This window comes from Limulus polyphemus, unplaced genomic scaffold (assembly GCF_000517525.1).
Source record: "Limulus polyphemus unplaced genomic scaffold, Limulus_polyphemus-2.1.2 Scaffold1715, whole genome shotgun sequence".
In the NCBI taxonomy this organism is placed as follows: domain Eukaryota; kingdom Metazoa; phylum Arthropoda; class Merostomata; order Xiphosura; family Limulidae; genus Limulus; species Limulus polyphemus.
Genome location: NW_013667325.1, coordinates 150,148 through 168,233, shown reverse-complemented (window position 1 = coordinate 168,233; position 18,086 = coordinate 150,148). Strand labels below are relative to the sequence as shown.

Genomic DNA, 18,086 nt, shown 5'->3' with positions numbered 1-18,086 from the left:
ATTTAAAGAGATAGTGCATCTTTAAGAAAACACTTTACAAAAAAGAATAAAACACACATGTGGCCTTTCAGTTTTAATACTGAGGCTCTACAGATATCATATAGAACCATTTATCAGCTCATGTTAGTTTCAATACTACTTATACAAAGAATAAATTATCACCAACTATGTACTATCTTTAACAAAATCAAAATACTCACTGATGATGATACATACAAGAGAATACCTGAAGCTTTGTATTATTCTACACTAACATTTTTTGTTAATGCAGTTCTTCAAGTAACAGAGCCTATTCTTTACAAACAAATTAATTCAAATAGAACAGCAATGATAAAATGCACAAGGGTGACTTTCCATTTTACAAAATACATTTCTTATGAAGATGATTAGAATGGAAAATATTTCACTTTAGATTTTTTTAGAATAACAAAAATGCAAACTCGAGTACTTCGGTCATTAACACTTGAACACATGGGTATATGCGTTAATAGAGTAAAGAACAGTTTCAACAGTTCTAGTGTTATAGAGTGAAGTTAGTAGAGTAAAGAACAGTTTCAATGTTGCAGAGTAAAGAACAAATTCAACAGTTCCAATGTTGCAGAGTAAAGTTAATAGAGTAAAGAACAGTTCCAATGTTGCAGAGTAAAGTTAATAGAGTAAAGAACAGTTCCAATGTTGCAGAGTAAAGTTAATAGAGTAAAGTACAGTTTCAACAGTTCCAATGTTGCAGAATAAAGTTAACAGAGTTATGAACAGTTTCTACAGTTCCAATGTTGCATAGTAAAGAACAATTTCAACAGTTCTAATGTTGCAGAGTTAAGTTAAAAAAGTAAAGAACAGTTTCAACGGTTCCAATGTTGCAGAGTAAAGTTAATAGAGTAAAGAACGGTTTCAACAGTTCCAATGTTGCAGAGTAAAGTTAATAGAGTAAAGAACAGTTTCAACAGTTCCAATGTTGCAGAGTAAAGTTAATAGAGTAAAGAACAGTTTCAACAGTTCCAATGTTGCAGAGTAAAGTTAATAGAGTAAAGAACAGTTTCAACAGTTCCAATGTTGCAGAGTAAAGTTAAAGAGTAAAGAACAGTTTCAACAGTTCCAATGTTGCAGAGTAACAACTTAGTCATTTCTATTGTATTTTACACTGACATACTTGAAACTCTTACAGTCATTTTTCACAGAACTTTATACTGGAGAGTAGAGTAAGAGAACTAACACAAATTTGGATTCTTGTATTATATAATATTAGTGAACTATGAAATGAAAACCTTAGATCACTACAAGGATTTAAATGTGGTGCTCTCCACAAAAAAGTATTGATTTAAACTAGCTTCAGAATGTCAAATATCACAGTTGAAACTACCAATCAGGAACCTTTTCCTTAATGCTTCCAAAATTTTGAAAATTGCTTTAATGCTACTTGTGACTAGTATCAGGCTGTTTTTGAAAACTGACACTAATAAGTATTCAAAATCCTACAAGACTGATGAGAGATTTGTGGAGTCTCCTCCTACTTTCTGTTGAAGATGAAACAAAATCTACAACCTGTTACAAAAAACATTATCAAAGAGTTTACTTCAAGGACTGTTGTTTCTCCTCATTTTGTAAGCTGTTGAAGGTACTGGTGAATTAAAAAATATATTTACATTATTTTCTTTGCTTGCAAAAGTGCAACCAAATGCATAATATGTTGAATCCCTTAAAATAAGAAATATAAGCCTAAATTTAATTTAATTACAAACTCCTCCACCAGTGGACAATCTATTTGTGACTGTGTTCTAATTACCTGCTATTTGGAGTTTCACACCCTATGACAATGACAATACCATGCATAAATTTATTATTGTACCTTTCTGTTTTAGTTTACACAATCAAAATTTTCTGCTAACATCATATTGTTATTGTTGGTAAATATTTACAATTTGAACTATGAGCAACTTTCAGCAAAAATTAATATTCATCACATTAATGATATTATACATTATATGTTTCCAGAATAGATGACATGCAACATAGTTATAAGACAGCATATTTCTTTGGTTCTCAACAACAGCCTGTAATTGAGTTCTTGACAAGGGTTAGCCACATACCACTCTAGTAAGATGTCTGCATGATGTTAATGGAACAATACAAACAAGACAGATATTTACTTGCAATGAACCAGTGCAGTATTGAAACATCAAACCATGGAACCTCAGATCCACAGTTGGACATATTAAGAAGTATGCCATGTTCAGCCAAATATTAAGGGAATATACTTTTTGCATCAATTTCAGCCAAAAATCAAATCTGAGAGCCTAAATGGAAATCAAATCTGTCGCTTTTTGTTTTTTCTGAACATCTGTTCTATGACTTTACATACTAATTGCTACATTATATTTTGACTGTTTTCTTTAAGTCTGTTTTGTGTTGTCACAATATACAAAACATCAAAGCACCAAGTAAAACTAAACTTTGATTTTTTTTTTTGGAATGTTATTAATTCATGTATGTAACAAAGACAATAAAAGGGATCTTTTTATCCAGTCCTTGATGAAAAAATATTTTTGAATTAACACAAATATACTTAGTTTACACAATTTGCAAAATTGAAAGATATGTTTATTTATTTTATTTACAAAAACAATAAACAGAAAATGTTGAATATAATCACCTTCAAATCTTCTGTCTATTACTCAACTATATTATGTGTTTAGTCACATAAAATGCAAATAGCTTAAATCTTAACTAAAGGCAAGAATTACAGTGATCTCTATAAGATATTACTTTCACCAAATAAGGATGGGATTACAAACAATAAAGACATTTAACAAAAATTATCTACTTTAATTAAATAATGAATGACCTGAAACTCAACCTTGCAAAAATTTCAATAACCAAGAAAGTCCCTTCACAACAGTGAAACTGATAACACATTTAGCATGTTTTTTGTGCAAGAAACATGACAATAAAAAAAAAAGTTAATGCACTTACAGAAACATCCATGTTTCACAGCATACTTAATATAACTGTTAAAGTCTGCTAATCATATAATATATAGATGAAGAAATAAATCTGAAAACATCATAGTTAGGCAACATCATAGCATAATTTTTTTTTGGATGAGCTTGGATATTAATTAGAAAAGTAATCCCAAGCAAAAAACATTTCAAAATTAAAGAAAAATTGAAATCATGAAACAATAAACAAATGACAGTCATTTTTTTTAAAAAGAAAAATCTAGTTCCTCAAAATCAGTGTCATTATGCATTATTCTTCGGTGTTTTTCCACATAACCAGGTGATTTAAAAAACTTGGGACACAGCTCACATTGAACTAATATTTTTGAGGCTGAGTGCACTGTCTTTTCATGTCTTCTACAATTACTGTAGTCTGAAAACATTCGACTGCAGATCCTACAACAAAAAGTTCCATCCTTTTTGCTAAGCTTGCCAAGGTAATTGCTACTGTATCTTCCAGGAACAAAAGGAGACACCGGCATAACTGAAATTGTTTTTTACTGAATTACCTACAATGTATTCTTATGTTTATAAATTTGTATAGAAGATAATGGGAGACATTTCATCATTACTAAAACTATTATTATTCATTGCAACAAACTACAACCATAAGCTATAAATACTAATTACTGAATCTTTAACACAATCAGTAATTACAAAACATACAATTCTATAAAAGTAAAATTCAGTTCCTACAACTGTAAAATAAAAAGCATTTTAACAGATGAAAAAGTTTTACCAAATAACTTTTATTATCTAATTTTTATATAATGTATTTATAATATTTACTTTTTTTCTTCTTACACTTATTAAAATGTATATGCTTTGCAAAAATTATTTAGAGGTCTCTGGTAATAAAATATAATTAAAAACAGTGTACAATTATTAAGCATAATGGTGTTAATACAACATTATCAGAAATGCACTTATGATAAGCAAATACATATATGTACTATTTGTATAAGTATGTTACAAAGTTAACAATAATATTAACATATCCTTAATCAATAGATAATAAATTTTACATGACAAATGATTTTTCAAACAAAGTTGAGAAGCATGAAGTAAAGAGATTTCACTTTATTTCAGAACACTGTTAACTTTATTTTTTAACAAACACGTTACAGTACAGGCTCAACATAAAATCTGCAATAGTTTTTTATTTTTAAAATAAGGTGATAATAAACTAAGAAAGTTGAGAAACAAGTAAATATGATTTATTATTTAGTTTGGATTAAAAATGGGTATTAAAATTTCTAAAAGTTATTAAAAGTAACATATTCCTTTTCTGCAAATGTATTTCCAATAGATACCTTCATACACAGATAGTTATTTTCCTCTTGAAGTCACACTTTCTGCTTGAGAAACTTGCATGCCACCAGCCTTGTAAAAACTACCAAATAACATTCAGGTGAATTACATAAATTTGCACTACTGCATGATGATGTATCATGCAGCAAAATCATCCACCAATATGAATGTGACACATCTCCTTGTGCAAATGCTCCCTCTACATTCACGTGAAAAAATCTTAATTCTTTTCAAGAGGCAACCAATAAAAGTGCACCTGGAAAGCAAGGAGGAGGGGGTAGGAATGTGTAAAGATTCGAGTATCTATCGAAAATACATTTGCAGTTAAGTAAAATGTTAACTTTCGATAAAATCACTCACCTCCTTACACAATTAGCTATAATCCCACACTGAAATGGTGAGAGGACTGGTGCAAAATTGATCTAGATGAGCTCCCTTCAGCAAGTATCCAGAGGAAGACTGTGGGGTGTGACATCCTATTGCAGGGGCTTCATAGTGTACATCCATGGGAGACTACATCTCATCTCATCCAAGGTATACTCTTTACCAGTGGCAAGGAATAGAAGAGGCAAAAGGCCTGAAATGTGTTGCAAGGATGGATGGAATAGGTACATGACCATCCAAGTACTCTCACATAAGTTATTGGACTGCCAATATGCAATATGAGTAGTGAGGTTGGAGCTTGTTCACACTGTATTAGTGTACACACCTCCTCAACCATCAGTTTCTATGGGTCAAAACCTGCTGTGGGAGAAGGGTACTTGTGGTAAGTATCTGTCCACAGATCCTCTATTATCAGACACCATGGACTCCATGACAGCCATAGGAGGAAGGCACCTTATTGGATGCAAGTAGCATGGATACTCAGATAACAACTACTTAACCATCAGACTCTACAGGCCCCTTGCCTGCTGTGGGAGTACAGTGTGTGAACAATACATTACAGTTACATATTAAGGAATACCATCTACTTTACCATTGGATACTGAGGGTTCCTGTCATTGCAGTAGTAGTAACTATGATAATTAGAGACATAGAGAGCTGGGTATATTGATATGTGTCCAAAATCTACTTTAAGCTTATGATGTATCTATATGGAACAGGGTAATTATCAATACACTCTAGAAACACCCCTTCCCCACTTCTTACTTTAGAGGAAAACATGATCTAGCCCCAGAGTTGAAGTTCCAGTCAGTGAGATTTCTCCATCGGACACCACCCTAGTGGCTGGGAGCTGGTAAGTGGCAAGGGTTTCCCATGCTTCACTCAAAGGGAGGGAAGAATTTATATAGAGGAGACCCAGAGAACATGTCCGAATTCCCATCAGGCACCTGCTAGAAAAGTCTTTCACTGAGGACAGTGCAATTGGTGACCACAAAACCCTATTTTTAAAAGCCAGCAAGCACTTGTCAGAAAAGTAGGCAGATGCACAACTCTGGTGCTGGCTTTTTCCATGATAGTCCAGAGAATGGGTACACTATGGATCAGACTATTGAATATTATATAGTATTACCACAAGTAAAACTCCAGTAGTCTTGTGGAACACCCCATCTTACAGTAAGCACCGACTGGGCCAGAGCAGGTGGTATGAGCACTTTCTATTGTCCCGGATTAATGCAGGTTTTGGGCAATATACTTACAATATATGATGAAGGAAGAAGTAAATGCATGAAATGTCAGAAAAACACGTACATTCAAGAAGTCTTAACATAAAATGATAACAACCCTATAATCCAAGCACTTTCAAAAGGTGGAACTTTTCTTCTTCAGAGGTAAACTGGGAAAGAAGTAAATGAATACTCTTACCTGTTACAAGTGCAGGGTCAATTGACTAATGGTCATTGGTGGAAGTCTGTATGCTACTGGAGATAAGACAGCCAGATGGTGGAGATAGCGTGAGATGAATGAGTGTGGGGTAGTTCACATATCAGTCCAGAGAAACTCCTCAAGCAGTCGATGGGGAGCTGCCAGGTATTGTGTCAGAAAACGAGTATGGTGAGAGGATGCACAAAATGGTCCTCAACTATTTACATCCATGGAAGAGTACAAAAATACGAAATAAGTTGGAGGATTCATCTAGAAATTATGGAGGGAGAAAGAACTCTAGTAGATGAGATGTCCCAAGAAATGTAAAGATGGTGTGGGGAATCCCTATACTGGGAAGTATGGGAGAGATGAAAACAAACAGCTCTGATCAGACAAGAGAGTCCTTCCTAAGCAGAACATCCAAGTATAAGGGAGATGGGGGAAGAAGAATGGGAGAAAAAGGAAGATCACCTTTCTGAGTATATGAAGTCTTAGGAGGGAAGAAATGGTTGGGGTAAAGAAGAATGTACAAGTGGTAGAAATGGATCCAGATGGATTTGTTAGGGTAGAAATCAGAACAATGATGAACACTTGTAAGGAGAAAAAGGAAAGAAGTTGAAAAGAGAGAGATAATAGAGTACACTGGCAAGTGGTTTGAAAATGGACAATAGTGAGGGCATGAAGAATGAGATTCAATTCCCAGTCAAGCAATGGAATGGGAATAGAGGGCTTGTGCAGTAACAAGGAGTGTAAGAGAGTAATAAGGACAAGGGTGGGACAAAAAATAATGCAGATTCAGGAAAGATGGAATGTAGTGCACAGAGCACCCCAAAACCCCTCAAAAGTAGAAACAGACAAGCTTCAGTTGAATAGCCAAGTAAAAAAAAAGAGGTGTGGTGATGTAAGTTAGGTCTGTCAGGGGGGAAATGACGATAGATAGGCCAATATTGAAAAGCTCATCATTTCTGTTGATACACAGAATAGTTGGAAAAACAATAGGGATGGGACAGAAAAAAAGACTACATGTATGGAAAATCAGACTCAACAAGTAATAGACTGGACAATCCCACACATGAAAAGGGTAACACACATTGGGATGGAAAAGAAACATGAGAAGTATACAAGAAGGGACAGAAATGTGGAAAAAGGAAGAGGAGATGTAGAACAGGGAACCAAGGTTGGGTGGGCAAATAGTGGGCCGAGAGAGAGAGAGCAAGAACACAAGTGTGAAAGCAGAGAGAAGGATAGGCAAAGAGGAAGATATTAGGCCAGTCCTGACTGAGAGAATTCACAGCCAGGGCTGTTGAGTGATGAACATGAGATGAGAATGGCAGTAGTTTGATATAGAGTGGAGAGGCAAATGCAGCTAACAATGGAGTTTCAAGTTGGGAATGAATCCAATGGGCTTAGGTGTTTTTTTTGTTGTTTGTTCAGAATTAAACACAAAACTACACAATGGGCTATCTGTGTTCTGCCCACCATGGGTATTGACATCCATTTTTTAACATTGTACGTCTGTAGACATACTGCTGTGACACTGAGGGGCAGACTTAGGTGACTAGACTTATTAGGCCTAATAGTCAGGAAGGATAAGGTTGGGCACGACTGAGGGGAGAGATGACAAGTATCTAGAGGTGAATAACACATTGGGTCAGGGTAGAAAGCGTGGGTAATGTGAATGAGCCACCCCAAGTGAGCAATTCCATGAAGCAGAAGTGAAGTTTGACCTGTGACTTCTACTCAAGAAAGAGAGAGGAGAAGCCTGTCAACCATGTAGAAGTGTAATCATAGTCCAAGACCATGTAGATGACGTGTGAGAGCCCAGATAACGTGAATGAAAACATAAGGAGCTAAGGCTATTTTGAATGGAAGGACACAAAACTGATAGACCTAAATGAACACCATGAATGAACCTGAAATAAAGCCATGAGGGCAGGTGCTATAGGAACATGGAGAAATACATCCAATTCATCTATCTTGGTCATTCATAGGTATGGTTGGAAATACCAGAGGAAAAAGAAGTAATACTTCTTTCCAAAATGAAGGATGACCAAAATGTGAGTGAAGGAGGACAGGTCCATGAACACTCTAGTTTTTTTGTTTTTTTTATGGGGACAAGAAAGATACACGAGTAATAACCCAGAAAAGGTTCAGGAACTCGCCCTATGGATTGCATCTCCAATAGGTTCAAAACCACCCCATCCAGATGTTGGAGGTAGAATGCAACTGAGGAGGATAAAAGGCTATGATTGGAAGAGAAAGGAAAGAGGGGAGAAAGTGGAGGGCTAGACCATGGGTCAAGACTAGAATGACCCATTTGGCTGGAGCAAACTGGGATAAATGGGGTATATTTTGTCCACCTCAAATTTCAAAATCCTATTTAGGGAATGATGTGGCAGTGATGGAAGAAGAGAGAGTCCTATCGGCAACATGGACCCTACCACACATTGGACAATGGCTGTCACAATCTCAACAGTTAATGAAACTCCTGAAATGCTGGTAATTGTGAGTGATATTTGTACTCACTTCAGCAATATAAGAATTCATATTGAAAGGCTGAAAACACAAAGTAGTTGAAATAAAATACTTCAACAATTCTCAGCAAATATAAACATCTTTGCATGACTGGCAGAATGAGGATTTTCATACATGAATGTAAATGGAGTATTTGCGCAAGAAGATGTGTTGCACTCCTACTGGTGGAAGATTTTGCTGCATGATAGGTCTCATGCAGTAGCACAAATTCACAAGGCTTGTGACATGCAAGTTTCTCAGGCAGAAAGCTCAACTTTAAGAGTAAAATAGTTATTATCTGTGTCCAGAGGTGAGTGATCATATCAGAAATTTAATATGAAATCTAGTGTAAATGTTTAAAAGAACTGTCACTCAAATATTAGCATCTCATTTATAATCCTCTTCCCTCATGACTTAAAAATCATTCTTTGAGGGTCCTCACAACCTGAAGAAGATTCAATTTCAGTTCAATTTCTGCTACAGAACCACTCTTTAAGCAATCCACATCTTTATCAAAATGTTCCAGGAGTAACATCGTCCTTTCTCTGCATCGACGACTATCTACATGAAATTTATTATTATGTCTGAGACTCTGGGCTACTTGGTCCCACAAGTTATGGCCACCTCTTCCAACCTGATTCTTTTGGAAGGGATTAATTCTTAAGACTTCTTCTAAAAGTATAATGTCATGCCATGATGCAAATCGAAACTGCCTCTTCCGTGATTTTTTACTGCCCAATACAGGTTCTGAATAAACAGAGAAAAATATTAAGTTTATTATCAAAATATTAATTTATTTGATAATTACCCATATTTTACTAGAACCATTTTTGATAATGAAGTGAATTTTCTTTATATTTAAGGCAAGTGATGTTTATCCAATCACTAATTAATAAGCTGGGAATTTTCTTACACAAATTAAATTTAATGTATCACACTGAAATACAATGACATATAATTGATAATATTTGTTTTATTCATTTATTTTGAAATAGGCAAGTGCTTAAAAGTATACAACAAATATGAAAATGTAAACAAATGTGTTCACTTCGTGATTCATTGATCTCATATTTTCATCAAAATTTGTTCTTTTTTCCTTTCACAAACATGATTGAAAGTCAGAATAACATTATCAATAAAGTTTTCAAATTCAATCACAAAAGATAAACTGGGAAGAAATTCACTTCACTCATAACTTAGCAGCACTTGATGCAAACAATGATCCACAAAGTTGACGACACAATAAAATCCTCTTTATATGCAATTTTTTTTCCTTTTAAATCCAAATTGAAACATTTTGGTTCAATGGAAAACAAGAAGTATTAAAATAGGAATTATATCATATATAATGACAAAGTTTATCAAAAGCAGAGAGAAAATTTAATATTTGTATTAGTATTTACAATGAAACATTTCAAAGTGAAGACAGAGACACTGATTAACAGAGTGATTTTGTGTTTTTGGTACATGTATATATTGGTGATATGTTTGAAACACCATTTTTGGAATTTTGAAATTTTTTGTGGCATTCTTATGCAAGCATTCATATTCAATCAAAAGATGAGGGTATCTTTATCAATTTATTATGACTTCTAGAAATATTCCATCAACTATAAAAATATCTTGATTCTGTATTGCTGGAAGAAAAAAATTTCATAACCTATTTTCCACTTCTATCACTCTGCAGTTGAGAAAATTACTAATAGAATATTTCAGCTACATGTCTTGTTGAATTTGTCTTATAAATCATAATGCTTAAGAACACATGGTAACAATTCAAACTGATTTAATACAAATGTATATTTCATAAAATTTATAGTATTGACAATTAGTACCAACTTTATTATTTTTCAACCAAGATATATGTGTGTGTGTGTGTATTTATTCTTATAGAAAAGCCACATCATGCTATCTGCTGTGTCCACCAAGGGGAATCGAACCCCTGATTCTAGTATTGTTAATCTATAGACTTACCGCTGTCACAGCGGGCGACTCATCCAAGATATACAATATAATTAAATTATTACTTTCTACATGTACCACATTTCAAAGAGACATAAGCTAAGTAATGTCAAAAAATAGAATTGCTAACATCCATACGAAGTTTTAGAGGACTTGCAACTTATTTTGACAGCATTATAAACACAAGTATTCTAATCTTTTTCCAATGTTTTATACTTTTTAAAACAGGTTCTACTCGATGTATATGCTAAAACAAAAAAACATTTACTAAACAGGTTGGAAATGCACTCAATACATCTTCAACAGGGATATGGAATTAATATTGCCTAATGCCCTAGACAATACGCTTTACTATTATATTATGATGATTGAACAAGTAGTTTGTTTTCACATCATTTGTTCTGTTGTTAATAAAACACTGAGTCTATTCCTAAGGAGGGAGGCAAGTTTCTGAACTGCAAAAGTCTAGCACTAATGCACACAAAAATGAATACCTTTAAAATATATCTATATACACACATCCCTTTAATTTACAAACTCCATTATATACATAGTAATAAACATACTTAAATTAATGGGAACAAAATCACTACATTACTTTGGTCTGTAGTAGGAGCCCAGAAAGGTTTGACTCCCATATCTAGAAAGAATATACATTATAATAAAAGTTACAAAAGTTATAAGCTGCTTTAGTTCGTGGCAAAATTAATGTAAACCATGATTTATTTATCAATTCTTGTGTTTAATATTCTGAATGTTGCAGTGCAAAATCTTAGTGACAAAATTTGAAAACCATAAAATATATGAACAAATATATATATGATAAGTTTAAAAGCAACTTGTGATGCATGCTTTTCATGACAAAATTGAGCTGCCAATAACTGTATTGATGGATATACAACAGATTAAAAAGGCCTATGGAAATAATGCATTTTGTCTATACAGAAAATAGATTTTGTAAAATTTGAGAAGTTAGATTTTTTAGGTTTACACATAATAAAACTTCTGGTCTCATTGCATTTCATGTGAAAGCACAAAAATAAAACAAGGCTGATTTTCTCAAAATAAGATTTACAGCATTTTGTAATTAAGATCATATACATATATATATATATGTATATAACTGAAATATGATTATTAATGCTTCTATACATCCAGTTTATCCACTGTAAAAAACTTGTAACACCTGGCAACGACAGACAATATAGCAAAAATAGAATACACATTTCAATGTTTAAAGTCATATGGATCAAAAACATGCTTGCATATTGTAATTTTACTAACTTTAAAAAAAAATACAGTCTTCCTATGATTCCTTGTGCCATACTTGGAAAATACATCGGGTATCTGCTGTGTTCAACGAGGGGAATCGAACCCCTGATTTTATCATTGTTAATCTGAAGACTTACAGCTATCCCACCAGGGGACATATAAATAAACATTACAGACTTAAATCTACAGAAGTTATACAAAGAACTGGATCATTGGTACATTGTATCTCCTTTCTCAATGTGTGGATCCCAGAATTTGTTTTTCATTATTCACTTTAAATGAAAGCAAAATCTGAAATGTTCGACTAGTAAGTGGGCAAGTACATTTCTAAGAATGACAAGAGGAATTTTTATCATTTTGTTCTTTGGACAATAAGATTTTTTCAAAACTTCCACACCTATGGTTTAAATTAAAAAAATATAAAGTTCACTGACAGTTTTATTTCCAATTTTAGAAGAGATTGTGCAGACTTTCTCTTAATTTGTAGTTAACAAACAATAACATTTTTTTTTGCTCTTAATTAAATGAATATAGGTTCATGGAGATTAATTTGGATAAGTTCACCTCTATACACATTAACATTTCCAGTATCTTTCTTATATTTTTTTGAAATAATTTAAATATGATTATGGAAGTTATATAAACATGTTGAGATCAAACACACAAACTGTTTAAAATAATTTATTACACAAAACAAATAAATTTCAGTTTACAGCAATTTTATCACTAACATAATATGTAAAAACTGCATTACAAAACTACAACAATAACCACAGAACTGACATGATAAAATAAAATAGTCTGATTTTTAGCTCTGTGTCCCAAAGAAATTTTTGGACAAAGTCCAATAAAATGAAGAAAAGTTTCTTTACATTTTTTTTTGTTGAGAGAAAGTTTTAGATTCTCTATGACAACAGCTTCCTTTATCCTTAACTCCTGCCACTATAAGCTGAAGAGATTCTTCAAAACTCATTAAATGGAATTAGACTGTTGCAAAACATGGACATGTTGGTGCACATGCTAGATTGGTTGAAGATGGAGTTTTCACAATGTCCATTGTAGCTTATAGGTTGTTTTATAGGCTGTTAAAGCAACAAAAAATATAGTTTTTTGGCTATAAATAGCCTTTCCAGACTGAACTAATTGCATTACATGTATCTAGTTGTAAAAACTTAACAAATGTCCAGATTTAATTTGAATTATGCAACTTGTATACCATTCAATACTGAACTCTATCCAACTCTCAAAAACTTTATCATGCAAATTTAAACATTTTTTGTTCAAGTTCAACAAAATATCGGTTTTTATAGTCATTTTCACAAAAACAATTGGTGCACTTCAAAAATATAGGCTTATATAGGGAAATGTGAGGCTGAAATTATGAATGATTGAAGAGTTGATGCTCAAAAGCAAAGGGAAACACAATCGGAAGTTCACATAAACATGAAATCAATTTTTTTTTATTACACTAAAGCCGTACAATATATGGATCATAAATTAAGCATTTAATTGACTTTCACTACCTACACTGTTTCAAACAAAAATGACTGTATGGATAGTTGAGAAGTTATAAGCATTTTGTTAGAGACAAACACCAAGAATGTTTTGTGAGTACTAACCAAAACACTTGTTATTGCTTAACAAAATAAATATTATCTGAGTATCATAAAGTTGAATTTATATGTACAAGAAAACCACTATTTTTTTTACTCAGTTTTGGATAGAATCTATTCTAAGTCTGAAAAGTTTAATTGTTAGTTACGTTAGAAAAATGCTGAAGTGAAACAGCCAAAACTGTCTAATTGTTGATATAGTGCACACTAGCAAAAACACTTCCAAATATTAGAGCCAAAAACAGTCTCCAAAAACAATAAAAGCAAATCTCACTTTTGCAGTGTTAATACATTGAATTTTAGTATGTTGCATGGAGAAAAACCTTTTTTTATTTACATAAGTCCCAATTTAATGTAAACATGTTATAGCAGTAAGAGTGTGAATTATCTGCATGAGACTTACCACACCTGTCTCACAGCACTAGAGTGAGCTTTATCATGTTTATTATGATCCTGATTTTACATAATGGTACACAATTTTTTGTCATTCAATTCCACATTAATAGATGGTAAATCATCTATTTGAATGTTTGGCTTGACAGATGGTTAAGTGTGCTATGTATGAGTGGATGATTATATTGTTGGTACCAGATGCCAAATCACGTGGAGCTGCTAAGTCTTGTGTGTAGTGAACATGAAGCTATCAAGTAGTATTGTATAACCAAGGGGGAGCATTAACTAAATAGAGGACTGTTGTAACAGACTCAAATCTTGATAACTCAGTAGGTAGAGCATTTGTCTCAGAGGACCAAGTCAAAGATTCTAGGATGAAACCCTGCTCATAGCAGATTTCTTAATATCTTGATTCATTGTAATAGGTTATTTACAAGAAATGAATATGAATCTGTGGAAGTGATAAGAACAATAACTTTGATTACATATTTTTCTCAAAAATATCATCAAAATACATTAATGAACATAACGACTAAAAAATTGTCTTGATATTCGTTAAGGCAACTGAAAGACAAATCCCAATGTAATATGCATAAATATCTTATTAATCTAGATTATAATGCACTTGACAAATAATAAAGTTAGTTGATATTAATAAAAGTAAAATTAATTCTTACCTGGCCAGAAAACCACCAAGAATTGTAGCAAAGTATATTACTTACTGTACAATATACCAATTCGATAGTTCTTAACACTATCTTTAGTGGAGCTCCAAGATTGTGCTCTTTGTTGGTTAATAAGAGCAACTACTTTTGGATAAAAACTCAATTCTTCCAATCACCCACTTACATGAAATATCTGCAAAAATAACAAGTTTTTTTTTAATAAATAGGCAAATTATAATAACAATTCTAACTAAAGCCATTAGTAAAAATGTATATCAAGACTTAACTCATACAATGTAGTCAAAAACATGATTAGAATTTTACTGTTTTTGTGTCACTACCACAAAATCAAGGGAATTCTTTTGCATAACCAAAACTACAAAAAGAATCAAGAACAGAGATATATTCACATATATGTCAAAGATGTCTTCCATATTATCAAATAAAACAGTGACTATAAATGGATGATTAGTGGAATTTGCTAGTTGTAATATATTTGGACTCATTAATCAATTATTCTCACATGACATTAATCTTTCTATTTCAGTGTGTTTTGTTCTTTTAAAGACCTTTTCAAACCACTCTTTGTTTAACATGATAGACATATTCAGGTACAACAATTTAAGATTAAGTTACTTATGTAATCCTAAACTGATGAACATGAAAATGCATCATACATGCAATGTAGTGCAAAGCCTGAAACAAACTGAAAATATAATTAATACTGTTCATTGAGTTTCTTCCTACAAATTTTCACAACTAATTTTTTGTTCAAAATAATTGTCCTCAGATCTCATTTTAAAAAACTAGTAGAAATTCTTGCCACTGTGTGGTAGATAATATATATAATTCAAACAACAGAAATACAGTTCAACATTTACTATTTGGCCAGAAAACTTGTGATGATGTCCTCTTTGAAGAAATTAAAATGATTTGTGAAATGTAAATTAAAATATGTTGATTAGTTGAATAGTTAGAATAAACAAAAGCTGTAATAGACAAACTTTTGGACTGAGGAGGACACATGAATGTATCAAATCTTGTATCTATATAAATGTGTTCTTGTTTGATACTAGTGGATTGTATTTACCTACTAATAAACTATTCATTGGCTTATTCTTTTACATTCAGTGTCAAAAAAAAGCCTAATATAATTTTAAACATACTGAGATGGAATTTTTGCACTCCAGAGAGGACACTGTTAATAAGAAAAATTTATTATTATTGAAAACCCAGATACAAATTTGTTCCAAATATTTAGTGTTAGAGACTTAACTGGTTGAAATACTCTGTCTCCATGCTTACACATCTAGTTGGATTAACTTAAATATTACTTGAATAGTAATCACACAAATGTGAAAGTTTATATTTTAATATGCTTTCATTGATAAAAAATTAGAGATATACTCAACAGGTCATATGATCTTCCATGTTCTTGCTTTACCTTACAACATATTTTCCTGCATTTTAAAAAAATAGTTTATCTAAATCTAAAAATTAAAATACTGCCATCGAACTTCCTTTGCTATTTTATATTTTAAAAGTTTGTACTACTAGTAATTCTAAGTACTAGTACTAAGACTCACAGCTACATGTACTGTAGTCTATCTTATTGCCAGTGTAACCCAATAATAGTACAAGAAGGGCAGTTAAAGAAATTAGGACAAACAAACACACTCAGATTTTCAAATGATTAAGCTGGGGCTAGAAATAGAGATTATACAAATTATAACTTCTGTCAATTATCACTGTGTTAGACTACTGCTTGTACTGAATAAGAACATGAATAATTAACAATACACAAGGTTAACCAGTAACTGTTCAAAAACAGAGTTCACACGTTTTTATTTCATCCTATTTTTTCAGAAAATAAAATAAACTGATTTACTAAAACTCAGTGCTGACAGTAACTAAGTTTTGATAAGAAACGAGCTAACTAAAATCTTTACATCTTACCAGGTGGTATTGTTAGTGTTAAGCCTATACCAATTATTTTTAAATTTAATATACATCATACATGTAGTGATTTACTACACCAGTCTCACACTGTTGTGTTACAATTTAGACGTAATAAGCTTACCAAATGTCACTGCTGATGCATGATATTAAGAAAACAGGTATGTAAAACAAAAAATCCATGGAAGATAAAAATAAGAAACCCTATAATCCGAGCACTTTCCAAAATTAGACGGCAAACTATCGAACTTTGAAGAAAGGTTTACCTTACAAAAGCGCTCGGGCTATAGTTTCTCATTTATAACATTCGCTGTGAAGGTGACACATTGAAAGAAGTCCATTCATGCTCTGTTTAAACTTTTAAATTTTAATAAAACTTCTAAAGTTAGTGCAAAAAATTTATGTCTTTTACACTTACACTGAGCACATAATTCAAAGTTCCATAGTAACCTAGACATTTTAAGGCTATTATTAATGTTTTAAATGAAAATACAAAGTATGTTCTTAAACTTTAATGATTGTAAGTTAAGTGAATGTCCGTGCATATATCCATTATAGGCTTAACAAAATTGAGACACCGGCTGAAAAACTCTTCGAGTTTGAGTGAAGTTCCTTGGCCCGTCAATTTATAAATAATATAAAAATAAATAAAATGAAAAACTCCTCTAACAATAAACTGAAAATGTGGGAAACACTAGCCGTTCCTTGGTAACCAACAGAAGGGAAAACAGCAGCCTCACTTTTACTAGTTTTAATAAAACTTATTATAATATAATATTGTTACGCTTCCGGTCGTTAGTTAATTTTCCGTAAAAATTCGTTCCGAAGAAACTTTACCGATATAAGGCCTTTCTTAAATAAAACTGGTTTATTCTTTCTGAATACAACTTTGCAATACACTTAATTTCAACAGTCGCGCTATAACAAACGCTAAAATTCACAACGAATGTCTCACGTGCTCGACTCAACAATACTCTCTCTCTGTCCGCAGTTCACTTACCATTGTTGCCGTCACGTCTTGACCGTCTTATATGTACAAGATTACCGAATCTAGTGACCTCTCGAGGTTTCATGAACGTTCTAGAAGTGCATGACGTGTTACTACCCTCACGTGACCTCCGCTGTCGTAACACTGCCCCTTCCTTAGTATTGTTCGTCCCGAACAATAGCCACTTACATTAAACCAATAACCAATTCACAATAACTTAATTAAATGTACAGAATTTACAAACACAAAATTACAATTCAACAAAGTATCTTAATTTTACGGGACGTATCTTCTTCCATACTGGTCTCCTTCTCGTTGGCTTCTGTTTCATGTGGGGTTCATCTGCTTCATCAGGAAACGTCCTACCATTGGTAACAGTCACATCAGTGGTAGTAACTTCATCAAGGGCTTCACTGTTTCCCTTCTCAAAACCGGGTAGAGTTTCTTCTTTACTGCTGGCTTTTTCAGGTGACATGTCTTCAGCAGCATCATTTGTTGTCCACTTCATCCCAACTGAAATGTCCTGGACCGTGATAACGCCAAAGCCTGTTGGCATGCACCACCCTTGGCTTACCTCGCCGACCATATTTTATCGGAAAGTCACGTCTGA

The 18,086-nt window shown here is 32.7% G+C and overlaps 1 long non-coding RNA gene across 3 annotated transcripts in view; it reads right to left on the bottom strand.

Annotated features, from left to right (window-relative positions):
• Positions 1 to 17,179, bottom strand: part of LOC111087080 — a 32,999-nt gene extending 15,820 nt beyond the window's left edge. For 2 of the 3 annotated variants that reach the window (XR_002611804.1, XR_002611803.1), the window contains exons 1-2: positions 16,907 to 17,179; positions 14,545 to 14,725 (exon numbers count right to left, since the gene is read on the bottom strand). This is a non-coding gene — a long non-coding RNA (uncharacterized LOC111087080). Of the gene's footprint in view, positions 1 to 12,577; positions 12,944 to 14,544; positions 14,726 to 16,906 lie in introns of those variants that run through there. The other variant, XR_002611802.1, reaches the window with a different exon arrangement.
• Between the last annotated feature and the right edge of the window lie 907 nt (positions 17,180 to 18,086).